Source organism: Orbicella franksi, chromosome 8 (assembly GCF_964199315.1).
Source record: "Orbicella franksi chromosome 8, jaOrbFran1.1, whole genome shotgun sequence".
In the NCBI taxonomy this organism is placed as follows: Eukaryota; Metazoa; Cnidaria; class Anthozoa; order Scleractinia; family Merulinidae; genus Orbicella; species Orbicella franksi.
The window spans coordinates 14,204,622-14,217,145 of record NC_138152.1 but is presented as its reverse complement, the minus strand read 5'-3'; the positions used below and the strand labels follow the sequence as shown (position 1 = coordinate 14,217,145).

The 12,524-nt window shown below is 39.6% G+C and overlaps 1 long non-coding RNA gene across 2 annotated transcripts in view; it reads right to left on the bottom strand.

Annotated features, from left to right (window-relative positions):
• Positions 1 to 12,524, bottom strand: part of LOC145494874 (uncharacterized) — a 246,763-nt gene that overhangs the window by 188,258 nt on the left and 45,981 nt on the right. The window lies entirely within an intron of this gene.

Below are 12,524 nucleotides of genomic sequence, written 5' to 3'. Positions count from 1 at the left end.
TACAGATTTGCATGTATATATATAAGATCAGAAAAATGTCAATATAATTACATAATGCTATACAACCTGAAATAATAGATTACATAACAAGCTAATGTCAACTTACAAGAACGCGCCGGGTGATAAGATTACAACAATGTATCTGCGAGCGCCTTAATTACTAAGTGTATAATAGTCAGTCTAATTCTGTATTGTAACAAGCTAATGGCAACTTACAAGAACGCGCAAGTGATGAGATTACAACAATGTATCTACGAGCGCCTTAATTACTAAGTGTATAAGTGTATAATAGTCAGTCTAATTATGTATTGTAACGGACGCGATTTTTGGATCTAAATTCCCGTCTTTTATTAAGACCATGAGGGCTGAGTGTAAATAGCTGGGAGGTCCAATAGGCCTCTCTGGTCAATAACAACTTATCAATATACGCAGCAACCCCCTGGCTAGTAATTTGTTCGATGACGATAAAATTAATTTCGGAAACTTCGTGCCTAGTACAATTAAAATGGACTGCAAGCTCACACGTCTTTTTGTTGGTGAGCATGGATGATTTGTGATTGCGAAAACGTACTTTAAATTCTGTTGTGGTGGAACCTACATACTGCAATTTGCATTTATTGCACGAGGCCAAGTAAACAACGTTTTTGGAAGAGCAAGACAATTTTTGCTTTATCTTGTAGACTCGGCCTGTGGAAAAGCTTTTAAATTTGGAATCTTGAATTAAAAATTTTTTGCAAAGATCACAACGAGTACAACATTTGAAGCACCCTCCCATTTCGTTCTCTGCCTGGTTTGCCCCGTTGTCGCCACGAAATTTAGATGGTGCTAAAATATCTTTGAGATTTTTGGTACGGCGATATGCTGGAAAAGTCGATTTAGATGGAAAAATTTCAAGTAATTCGGGCGACGATCTCAAAAGATGAGCATGTTTCTTGATAACTCTCTGAATATCAGGCAGGATAGGATTGTAGTCAAGAACTAACGGGAAAACTCTCTTGACAGGCTTGGCTTTTTTCTTAAGCAATTCTGATCTCTCAATACTAAGCGCTTTGTCGAATTGTTTGTCTACTAAAGCTGCATTATAGCCCTGGGACTTAAGATACCCTTTGTATTCAGCACACCTCTTGTTAAGAAAATCGTCAGAGGAACAATTACGTCTAATTCGTAGAGCAACCCCATAGGGAATAGCCCTTTTACAATGTGCCGGATGAGAAATTGAAAAAGGTAAATAAAGGTGACTATCTGCAGGTTTAGCATAAATATCTGTCTTAATAAAACCTTCCTGGAGGTGCAAAGTGAGATCCAAGACATTGAGGGTATGCTCCGAATAAACCAGCTCAAACTTGATGGTGGGATAAAGAGAATTGATGTATTCAGTAAACTCTAACAATTTACGTAAACCATGTGGCCAAATATCGAAAACATCATCTCTATAACGCCACCATAACATGGGTTTCACGGCACCTTCAGATTTAGCTTTCTCATCAATCAAACCCATTGCCAAGTCGGCATAACTACAAGCGTTTTTGGGCCCCATGGCTGTACCGTGTTTTTGCACAAAATTTTTTCCAGAAAATTGACAATTGTTGGTCTGGAGACAAATTTCAATAGCCTCTACAATGCAATCGGTTGATGGAAACTTATCAGATCTAGAATCAAGAGCTTTTCTAACAGCTGAAATTCCTAAATTATTGTCAATGTTGGGAAACATAGCGACTACATCCCAAGACACCAGCAAGCACCCAGGTGGTAAGGGGCCTTTCTCGGAATTGAGAATTTCGATCTTGTTAATGAAATCTGTAGTATCTTTAACAAATGAAGGTAAATTTTGAGCTAGGGGCTTTAGATAAAATTCAGTAAAGGCCGAAAGTCTTTCGATTGCCGTTCCGCAACAAGATGTAATTAGGCGGAGAGAGTTGCCTTCCTTATGCGATTTTACATTGCCAAAAGCCACTCCCGGTTTTGGTTCCAAATTGGCAACCCATGTGGCAATCTCTTGACTAATTTGGCCTTTACCTACCCAATCTCGACCCCAATTTTTGATCTTTTCAAAATGCTCCATGGTAGGGTCATAGTTAAGTTTATCATAATGGAGATTGTTGTTAAGTTGCTCAAACATCTTATCCTGATATTCATTCTTAGAAACAATAACAAATCTGGATCCCTTATCTTGAATTCTAAACACATTATCACTAGATTTAAGTTTACTTAAGGCTAACCTTTCCTCTTTCGTCAGATTGTCTTTGGCTCTTCTTAAGTTTTTGGGCGCAAGAATGTCTTTCTTAACATTGTTTAAGAAAAGTTCGACTTCAGGAAAGCTGGACTTTGGAGGCATGTTATGTAATCTATTATTTCAGGTTGTATAGCATTATGTAATTATATTGACATTTTTCTGATCTTATATATATACATGCAAATCTGTAAACTTACTAGGATTTTTAACGTTTTATTTTTTAACTTGTAAATATTGTTCCAATCTGAAGAAGGCCGAAGGCCGAAGCGTCACATTAAAAGCCGGAACAGTTAGAAGTTTGCTTCATGACGCCTCATCTTACACTTAACTAAAATTCACATTGAAGCACGGTATCTTTTGATCCTTCTACTGGAAGTCACCGTTTGGAAAACCATATTATTCTGCCTATATATATATATTAATGTGGCCTGCAAAAATCTCTAAAATCGAATTAAGAAATATTCGGTCATGCTATACCAAACTGAGTATCGAGTGTGCAGTAATTGGACAAATTAAGGTTACAGTATACCTTCCGGGGTGTCTCGCGCGCAAGCGATGTAGCGCGTGCAGTTTAAGCTGTAGATACCTAAACCCCTATAACAAATTAAAGCTTATGGGGCTGGCTATCAAACTATACCAAGAATTTTGAAAGAAAATGAATTGTCGAATTTTTCACGACCACTAAATGCGAGCGCCCGAATCACCTTTCGAAAGCTACAAGTCAAAGCGAATTTCGTTTTACGCCAATTTAATTTTTTCCTCGGTTTCAGGGCCCAAAGCGCTTAAAAACCGTGTCTGCGTTTTGGCATATTCAATTGCAGTAAAAAGTTACAGAACATTTTCGAAATAGGATTAAAAAATGTGGAGTGATCGTACAAAAATCGCTCTCGAAGAAAAGGTATTTCGAAACTAACAATTCCCAGACACGCTTTTCTAGTTTATATGTTAAACTAGCCACTGTCCAAATTTAAGAGCAATTGAACAAATTCCCTTTGAGTTATAACTCTTTAAAGTGTCTGCTTCAAGTGAAAAAATTTATTCGAGAAAACAGCGCTAAGAAAAATTTTCTGCTTCGCAAACAAACTCCGCCCACAAACGCCTTCAACTGGGTTCTCAGATAACTAAGCCAATCAGTGCAGGGAAACGGGGAACGAGGAATGGAGGAAAGGGGAACGGGGAACGGGGAACGGGCAATCACTAAAAGGGGGAAACTCTAAAAGGGGGAATCTCTAAAAGAGGAAATCTCTAAAAAGGGGAATCTCTAAAAGGGGGAATCTCTAAAAGGGGGAATCTCTAAAAGAGGCAAGCTCTAAAAGGGGGAATCTCTAAAAGGGGGAATCTCTAAAAAAGGGAATCTCTAAAAGGGGGAATCTCTAAAAGGGGGAATCTCTAAAAGGGGGAATCTCTAAAAGTGGGAATCTCTAAAAGAGGGAATCTCTAAAAGAGGGAATCTCTAAAAGAGGGAGTCTCTAAAAGGGGGAATCTCTAGAAGAGGGACGCTCTAAAAGGGGGAAGCTCTAAAACGGGGAATCTCTAAAAGGGGGAATCTCTAAAAGGGGGAATCTCTAAAAGGAGAATCTTTAAAAGGGGGAATCTCTAAAGGGGGAATCCTTAAAAGAGGGAAGTTCTAAAAGGGGGAATCTCTAAAAAGGGAAATCTCTAAAAGAGGGAATCTCTAAAAGGGGGAATCTCTAAAAGGGGGAATCTCTAAAAGAGGGAAGCTCTAAAAGGGGGAAGCTCTAAAACGGGTAATCTCTAAAAGGGGAATCTCTAAAAGGGGGAATCTCTAAAAGGGGGAATCTCTAAAAGGGGGAATCTCTAAAAGTGGGAATCTCTAAAAGAGGGAATCTCTAAAAGAGGGAATCTCTAAAAGGGGGAATCTCTAGAAGAGGGACGCTCTAAAAGGGGGAAGCTCTAAAACGGGGAATCTCTAAAAGGGGGAATCTCTAAAAGGAGAATCTCTAAAAGGGGGAATCTCTAAAACGGGGAATCTCTAAAAGGGGAATCTCTAAAAGGGGGAATCTCTAAAAGGAGGAATCTCTAAAAGGGGAAATCTCTAAAAGGGGGAATCTCCAAAAGGGGGAATCTCTAAAAGGGGGAATCTCTAAAAGGGGAATCTCTAAAAGGGGAATCTCTAAAAGGGGGAATCTCTAAAAGGGGGAATCTCTAAAAGAGGGAATCTCTAAAAGAGGGAATCTCTAAAAGGGGGAATCTCTAAAAGGGGGAGTCTCTAAAAGGGGGAATCTCTAAAAGGGGGAATCTCTAAAAGGGGGAATCTCTAAAACGGGGAATCTCTAAAACGGAGAATCTCTAAAAGGGGGAATTTCTAAAAGGGGGCATCTCTAAAAGGGGGAATCTCTAAAAGAGAGAATCTCTAAAAGAGGGAATTTCTAAATGGGGGAATTTCTAAAAGAGGGAATCTCTAAAAGGGGGAATCTCTAATAGAGGGAATCTCTAAAAGGGGGAATCTCTAAAAGAGGGAATCTCTTAAAGGGGGAATCTCTAAAAGAGGGAATCTCTAAAAGGGGGAATCTCTAAAAGGGGGAGGCTCTAAAAGGGGGAATCTCTAAAAGAGGGAATCTCTAAAAGGGGCAATCTGTAAATTTTTTACACTCCTCACTCCTGATATTACTCTCGTGCTTTTTTTCCTGAAGACAAAACGATAATTTAATTTATTCTTAACCACAAAAGCAAATAACAAATTTTCATAACAGTATATTCTTCGTGTTTTCTTAGTGTTTTCCAGCTCCTACAAATTGATGGCGACTGAACAATATCTTTCTTTATCGTAAATTAAACCAGAAAACAGGATTTCGTCAAGCACTCAAAAACAACAGAACAAAACTAACAAACCTGGCAGCGATATGTGCCTATGTTCTAAGCCCTAAAGGTTCTATCTATATTCTTAGTTCAGGAGTGACGTACAGATCTCGTTTGGATATCTGGCGATCGGGTTTCGCCAAAATCAGTGAGCTTACATATCACGGGCTCTTGTTTCCACGCGTAAGCTATCTTATTTCGAGCCGTCTCCGCACGATAGTGATGATTGCTAACGAACACATTTTAAGTCCCTGTGCGCTATTCCATTTTTGTGCAAGTAGAGCAGTCCTCCTGCAACATCAGCGGCAATCTTATCCATAAATGTGCCCTCTATTCCATTGCAGTCTTGACTGTCGATAAGGTACATTAACTCGTTTAACAAGCTCAGCTTTCCTTCACCGCCGAAAACTTCAATATCGAAATACACGTACTCTGGCATAATTGCCATGGGGTCCTGGCAAACAGCTTTGAACTGGACGATGTTTTCGTGGCGTAACTGTGACAACAACGTGACCTCTTTGGTAAAAGCTTCAACAAAGCCCGCAGAGGACGAGAGCAGTTTCTTCACTACGACTTCTACTGATTCGCGAGCGTTCTGGGAATATTTAGTTCTTAATACGGCACCAAATGAACCTTGTTCGATAACATCTTGTGTGCCGAGGTCATCCCACTTAAAATGTGGAAGACCTTGGAACTTAGCGACCTTTTTCTTTCGAAAAGTAAATGGCAGAGGAACTTTAAATTCCTCTCCACCTGACGGCATGGCGCAAAGAGCGGTCTGGATTAGCAAGAAATCACTGATTATACTGAGCAAATTTCCGCCAAAATCTCTGACTAGAAAAATGAATTTCTCTAGGAAGTATTGTGAAAAACTGGCATGAAACTCTCCGATGCGACGCCTTGAATCAAACCTCCCGCGAGCAGTTGGCGATTCATGTATTCATATGGTTTCCCAGGTCACCCGCCATTCAATTTTTTTGTAACTAGAAAATTATTGTAATGGAGTTTGAAATTTCCTCAATGGAAGATAATCTATATGTCTGTAAACTGACGCTGTAATAAACTTCAGCACATATCGGCAAAATTTTCAAAACGTTAAACAACCTAGGGCTGTCAACAATTGAAATTGAACGCTTCACCAGGTATGTTTTAGCACAGTAAACGGTGACAACCGATCTTGTCGCGACATCTTAGCGAAAGTGGTCACAAAGAACAAGTCCGGATAAAATGTAGGTTAAAATTTGTTCGTCAGCGAATAACAATCCCGTATTGTCGTTTTTCTTTCATCGACCAACGTGTGGAACAAAGTGGCATATACATGTAAACCTGAGATATATATTCTGACAGATATAACCTGACAGGGATATTCCCTGAGGAGATCAGTTTTTAAACTTGACCTTTGCGCGTTCCTGTGACATTTCCTGTAAAATGCCAGATTGCGGAATGTCAGAGGCAGTAATAACTACCAATAATAAACTTTACCTGGTTTTTAAAAACATTTATTAAAATGTATTTTATCCTGCGAACAGGCTTCCTAGCGAGAGCGTGTGGAACGGACGAAAAGAAATATTCGCGAGCGAAGGGAAGCCGAGCCGAGCGTTGCAATTTCGTTTCGCAAATTTCCCACTTGAGAGCATGTTCGCAGGCCATACGCATTGAAGATTCCCACTTTTAAAGATTCTCAGCTGTAATGATTCCCGCTTTAAAGATTACCGCTTTTAATGATTCCTGCTTTTAATGATTCCCGCTTTTAAAAATTCCCACTTTTAAGGATTCCCGCTTTTAAAGATTCCCCATTTAAAAGATTCCCACTTTTAAAGATTTCCGCTCCTAAAGATTCCCGCTTTTGAAGATTCCCCGTTTAAAAGATTCCTGCTTTTAAAGATTCCCCCTTTTAGAGATTCCCCCTTTTAGAGATTCCCCCTTTTAGAGATTCCCCCTTTTAGAGATTCCCTCTTTTAGAGATTCCCCCTTTTAGAGATTCCCCCTTTTAGAGATTCCCCCTTTTAGAGATTCCCTCTTTTAGAGATTCTCCCTTTTAGAGATTCCCCCTTTTAGAGCTTCCCCCTTTTAGAGCTTCCCTCTTTTAGAGATTCCCCCTTTTAGAGATTTCCTCTTTTAGAGATACCCCCTTTTAGCGATTCCCCCTTTTAGAGATTCCCCCTTTTAGAGATTCCCCCTCTTAGAGATTCCCCCATTTAGAGATTCCCCCTTTTAGAGATTCCCCCCCTTAGAGATTCCCCCTTTTAGAGATTCCTCCTTTTAGAGATTCCCCCTTTTAGAGCTTCCCTCTTTTAGAAATTCCCCCTTTTAGAGATTCCCCCTTTTAGAGCTTCCCTCGTTTAGAGATTCCCCCTTTTAGAGATTCCCCTTTTTAGAGATTCCCCCTTTTAGAGATTGCCCCTTTTTGAGATTCCCCCTTTTAGAGATTCCCCCTTTTAGAGATTCCCCGTTCACCGTTCCTCGTTCCCCGTTCCTCGATTCTCCATTCCTCCATTGCCCGTTCCTCGTTTTAGAGATAGCCGGAAAGTTTACTACCGTTAATCTCCTGGTGAAATTTACGCGCGAATCTCTAAAAAAACTCTTGTGCTTCGCAATGCGCTCAAGGAACCGAAGGCAGAGAGATAATTTTTCTGTAGCTCGGTTTTTCTTGAAGCTGGTCTGGCAAAATGGAGAAGACTAAAAAGGATACGAACGCTAGAGTGACTGAGCGAAGGAAACAAACAAAAGAAAGCGCGGAGAGCAACTGTGCGTGGGCAACTGTGCATGGATAATATTTCAAATGGTCTCAATGAGTCCGACGATTCGTCGATATCGGACTCATCAGAAGAGTCTCTGTCAGCATCCCTGTTATTGCTGTCAAGTTCCGAAATTTTTACAGAACCTTTCTTTTCTCTTACCACGAATATTTGCCCGCCTTATACGATAACTATAGCTTCATCCGCGTTGCGAACTTTCGCTTCTTCACTCATTAATGCATTTTCATTCGTTCTTCGCTGTTTCGCTTTTTCGAACTGGTCCATGGTTTAAACGTGGTCTATGTTTACTTATAACTTAATAGAGACACGCCTAATACCAAAGATGCTGGGTAGTCAGAAAAACAATGCTGATCAACTAAGTAGTCAATTCGTGACATCCATATAGGTAATTCCCGCGAAAATCGTCTCGGTTGATTGCATACGCGCTATAGGGCTGTCAATCAAGAGGTAAACTTTTACTTCCGGTGAAAACGTAAAACCGCCATTTCTCCGCCAATATTTAGCCTTTTTCAAAATTTTTTTTCAGAAATTACAGATTATTCTTCGACCACTATTTTGACCCAAAAATCCAAATTTGAAGAAAATTGCCGACCCGAAGGTATTCTGTAACCTTAAGTGATTTGTTGTTCTTTGAGGGACTTAATTAAAATTCTACTCGGTCAAAGTAACATTTCTTCGTACAACACGATTTTTCTTTGGCTATTACTAAATTAACAAAACATTTCGATCAGCCAGATCTAAACAATGCACAAACATGCGCTTAACATTTATCACCATCGTGTGCAAAAACGATATTTTACAGGCAAAAATAAACAGAGCATCTGTTTGTCCAAGGTTTATGTTACAACTGGCCCTAACTTGCTTCACTTTTTGGAGATTCTAAAAAGTTACCCCCTGTAAATAAACCTAATTATATTTAGCAGTGTCTTGATCTATCTTTGCGTTTTTAGAGATGCCACGAATTATAATAAGGAATCATAATTCAAGTATTATCATTTCAAAAAATACCTTAACAAAGATCGCAAAACTTGTTTAAAAAAAAAAGAAAGAAAAAATAAACATATCGACCTCCTTCACCTAGGATCGTTGGATTTAGAAAGCATGGAACGATTGACTAGCGCGCTAAGATTTTGTCGTGCTTTTACGAGGGAAGTTTACTACAGTCACAGCTAACCGAGGTTTCGTTACATAACAACAGATACTAGAGAACCTGTTTACACGGGACTAATGAACTAAACTAGGCAGCTGCATACAACTGACGGTTCGAGATTTTTTCGGAAAGCAAGTGTTGCAACGGCCGCACAGAAACTATAAGGAAACTATAAAATTTCTGACTTTGCTAACGGAATACTCCAATGCAGGCCGAATGTCGTTGTCGATTTGCTGGCTGTGATGACGAGCCAAACTCTACTAAATTATAACACTTTGTAGATGAACGATGGAAATAAAATTCTGATGTCTCGCCTTTCTCCTATCACATCTGGTTGTCTTTTTTTTTCCTTCTGTATACAACCAACGGTTCTTCTTCGGCTTGCGCTTGTATGTACACTGCTTCTGAGCTACCGAGCTGCTGCTGCTAATAGAAAGAAATATCTTACGGCATTTGACGATGAAAGGAAAACGGCAGTCCGGGATTTCTTTGCTTCAACATTGGTGAATTTAGCCCTTTTTGTCCGTTGAATTGAAACCTACTTTTAAGAGGAATCTTCGTCTAATTTACTCTTTTCTACTCGCAGTACTGGCCGTAAAAAATGTCGCGACACCGTCTACCTTTCCACGAATACCGTCGGTTTTTGAGCTAAACCATATGCCTGATGAGGCGTTCAACTGTCGACAAACCTGGGTTGACTTACTTTTAATTTTGCCGTTTAAGTTTACCGTTAAAGTTAAAACAAAACCCAGTTAAAACCAAACCAAGTTAAAAGCGAACAGCAACACTACACCATGAAATTGAAGATTCTGGCCAAGGCGAAATCCTACTCAAACCTGACAAAGCATGCGACCTATGAACGACTGAGAAGCATTTCATCATCACCAAATCGGAACTGAAAACATTAAACAAACGAAACGAACTAATTTCCACATGCAGGCCATGCCGACGAAAGTTCATCCTTAGATATAATTATCTACATTTCGTTTCCGGCTCAGCGCGCGCATACTAGCACTTAAAAATGTTTAACAAATAAAGAAGCCTTGAGTGTGCTCTGTTCTGTTGTAAAGCACGTAAGAAGCGGTAGAGCACGAAAGAAGTGTAGGGGAAAACACGAGACGAAGTCGAGTGCTTTTCCCCACTTCTTGAGTGCTCTACCGCTTCCTAAGTGCTTTACAACAGAACAGAGCACAGTCGAGGCTTCTTTATTTGTTTTATGATAAAGAATCTAATAATTTCCCCACGCATTTGGCTGAATTTTCAAACCAAACTTTATTTTCCAAACGAACAAAAGTGGCCTCACCCGTGCACTGTTCTCTGATAAAGCACGCTAAAATAAGCCAATCACAATCCTTGTTAGAACTGTTCAAATAATTTGATTGGCTAACGAAGCGACAGCTGTCAATCACAAACTGGACTTCGCGTAAGCTTTCAGTTTCGAGTAGTTTGAGCGGCTTTTGAGAGAATAACGATGCCCTCGAAGTTCGCTTTTAAGTTAACTTTTAAATATGGATCTAAAGTCAGGTGAAGGTTTATAGTCCAGAGGAATCCGGCCGTATTGTGGCCCATGGAAACGTGCACTTTTCCAGTAGAAATTACGAAACGCGGAGCTCAAAGCTTGTGGATGAAAATGCGAAATGCCGAGTTGAATTTGAAAGGAGCTACAGTTATTTACGGCTCCCACTGGCTCTACTCCGCGCACAGAAGAGAATATCAGAGCAAGCTTTGCACTGACCACTCGTCGGTTCACTTCGCTGAGATGACCGGAGAACGAGCGTTACTACACTGCATGTAAGTGTTGTTTGAGCAATTGAACATTTTTACAAAAATAAAGCTTCTCATCATAAACAGAGACAGTTCAATTGTTGTTTCCTATTGTTATTTTCCTTCTTAAGTATAATTTCTGCCTTCATAACAAATATAATGTCTTTTAACGAAGCACTGTTTAGGTTGAGAATTTGTTTATTTCGTTACGTGTTTTGTCGGCGGGAATCTAGCAAAACTTGTTAGTTTAGTACAGTTTTAAAACTACTGTTGCTAACAATGGTCTCTGTGAGCCATATTTACTACAGACAAATAGCTCGTTTCCTTTGCGTTTGTCTGAATCACAGGGGATGTTTAATTTGGCGCAAATTTATCAAAATTCCGACGAAAAAATTTGAAAGCCAACTTACCGTCATCAACCCGTGCTCTGTTCTCTGATAAAGCACGCACTTTCAGCCAATCAGAGCGCGCGTTATATGGAAACTTTATTATAATAACATGTACAAGATAGCACGCGCACAATGCAAGTTTTAAAATTTTAGAAGTTCATTCGAACATGCAACGATTTACAACGGTTTTTACGATGTTTTGTAACGGTCTGTTGTAACGGTTTATTGCGTCTTGCGCGATCATATTGTTGATGTGTATTTTAGTAGGCCTCAGTGTATATGGAACTGGCTAACTGATGAGCGGGCTAACTTCATCTTAGCCTACGAAACAGAGCTGTGTTAAACTCCAAGTGAACGTTTTTCCTCGAATTCTCGGGAGTCGTCAATAAAAAGTGCACACAAATTACGTCGTTTCTGATTGCTTGCTCTTGTACCGAGTCGATGTTGAACATTCAAAACCTCTTAGCTAACTGATCTTGTAGTTTTCTTTCAAAGCTGAGTTTCTTCGCAGCAGTGAACTGCAGGGGTGGGCAAAATCCATGGTTACGACTCAAATAACGGTTGTAAAGTCCTATAGAAAATTAAGAGCAAATGTCACCGAAAACCAAGCAAAATTTGAATTTAGCAGCAGAAGTCGAAAAATATCTCTGAATTTTATTTGTAAATAAGGAATTCGACCTAGTAACTGAGAGGGTTTTTTTTTAAAAATTGTGTGTTTATTCTCAAATGGCGCTCAAGTCAAGTTCTAACCTGGTTTGGATAGCTGAATACTTTGTCTTTCAAGAAAAAGTATCGATAAATGTTGGTTCTTCTTTACACGCGAACGCAAAACAAGTTCAGATTACTAATTGTATGCCTTTGCGATCGGTCATTTCGGTGACCGTCGAGGCGGAAATCGTTTTCCTCGATTTTCTCGAATTTAAAGCGCTCCGAGCGCCAAAAAACTATATCGCGTTTCATATCTACCTAAGGGCTATTTGTGGACGAAAAGAGAGAAAAATCGATTTTTCAACTTCTGCCGCGCTATGCTTGCTAATTAGAAAAATTCGCTCTTAATAGCTCAAATAAAATACGCGCGATGATTCGTTTAAAATCGTTTTTCTATAACTCGATAAGAAACAAAGAACTAGCACGAAATGTTGACGTAATGAGAATTGACATTTTGATGATCAAAGTAGGCAAATTATTTTCTTTTTTTGGTCGCAGAATTTTCTAAAAGAAATAAAAAACAAGTTCTCCGTGCTTCTAACTAGCTATAGCAACACTCGTGGATGTTTTGGAGAACTCGAAAAAGCTGTGGAAATATTCGCCAGTCGGCGCGCGTTTCAACTCTCGTTCTCCCAAACTTCCACTCGTGTTTCGATAACTCGACAGAAACACGGTGCATGTTCTCCATCTCTCATATATCA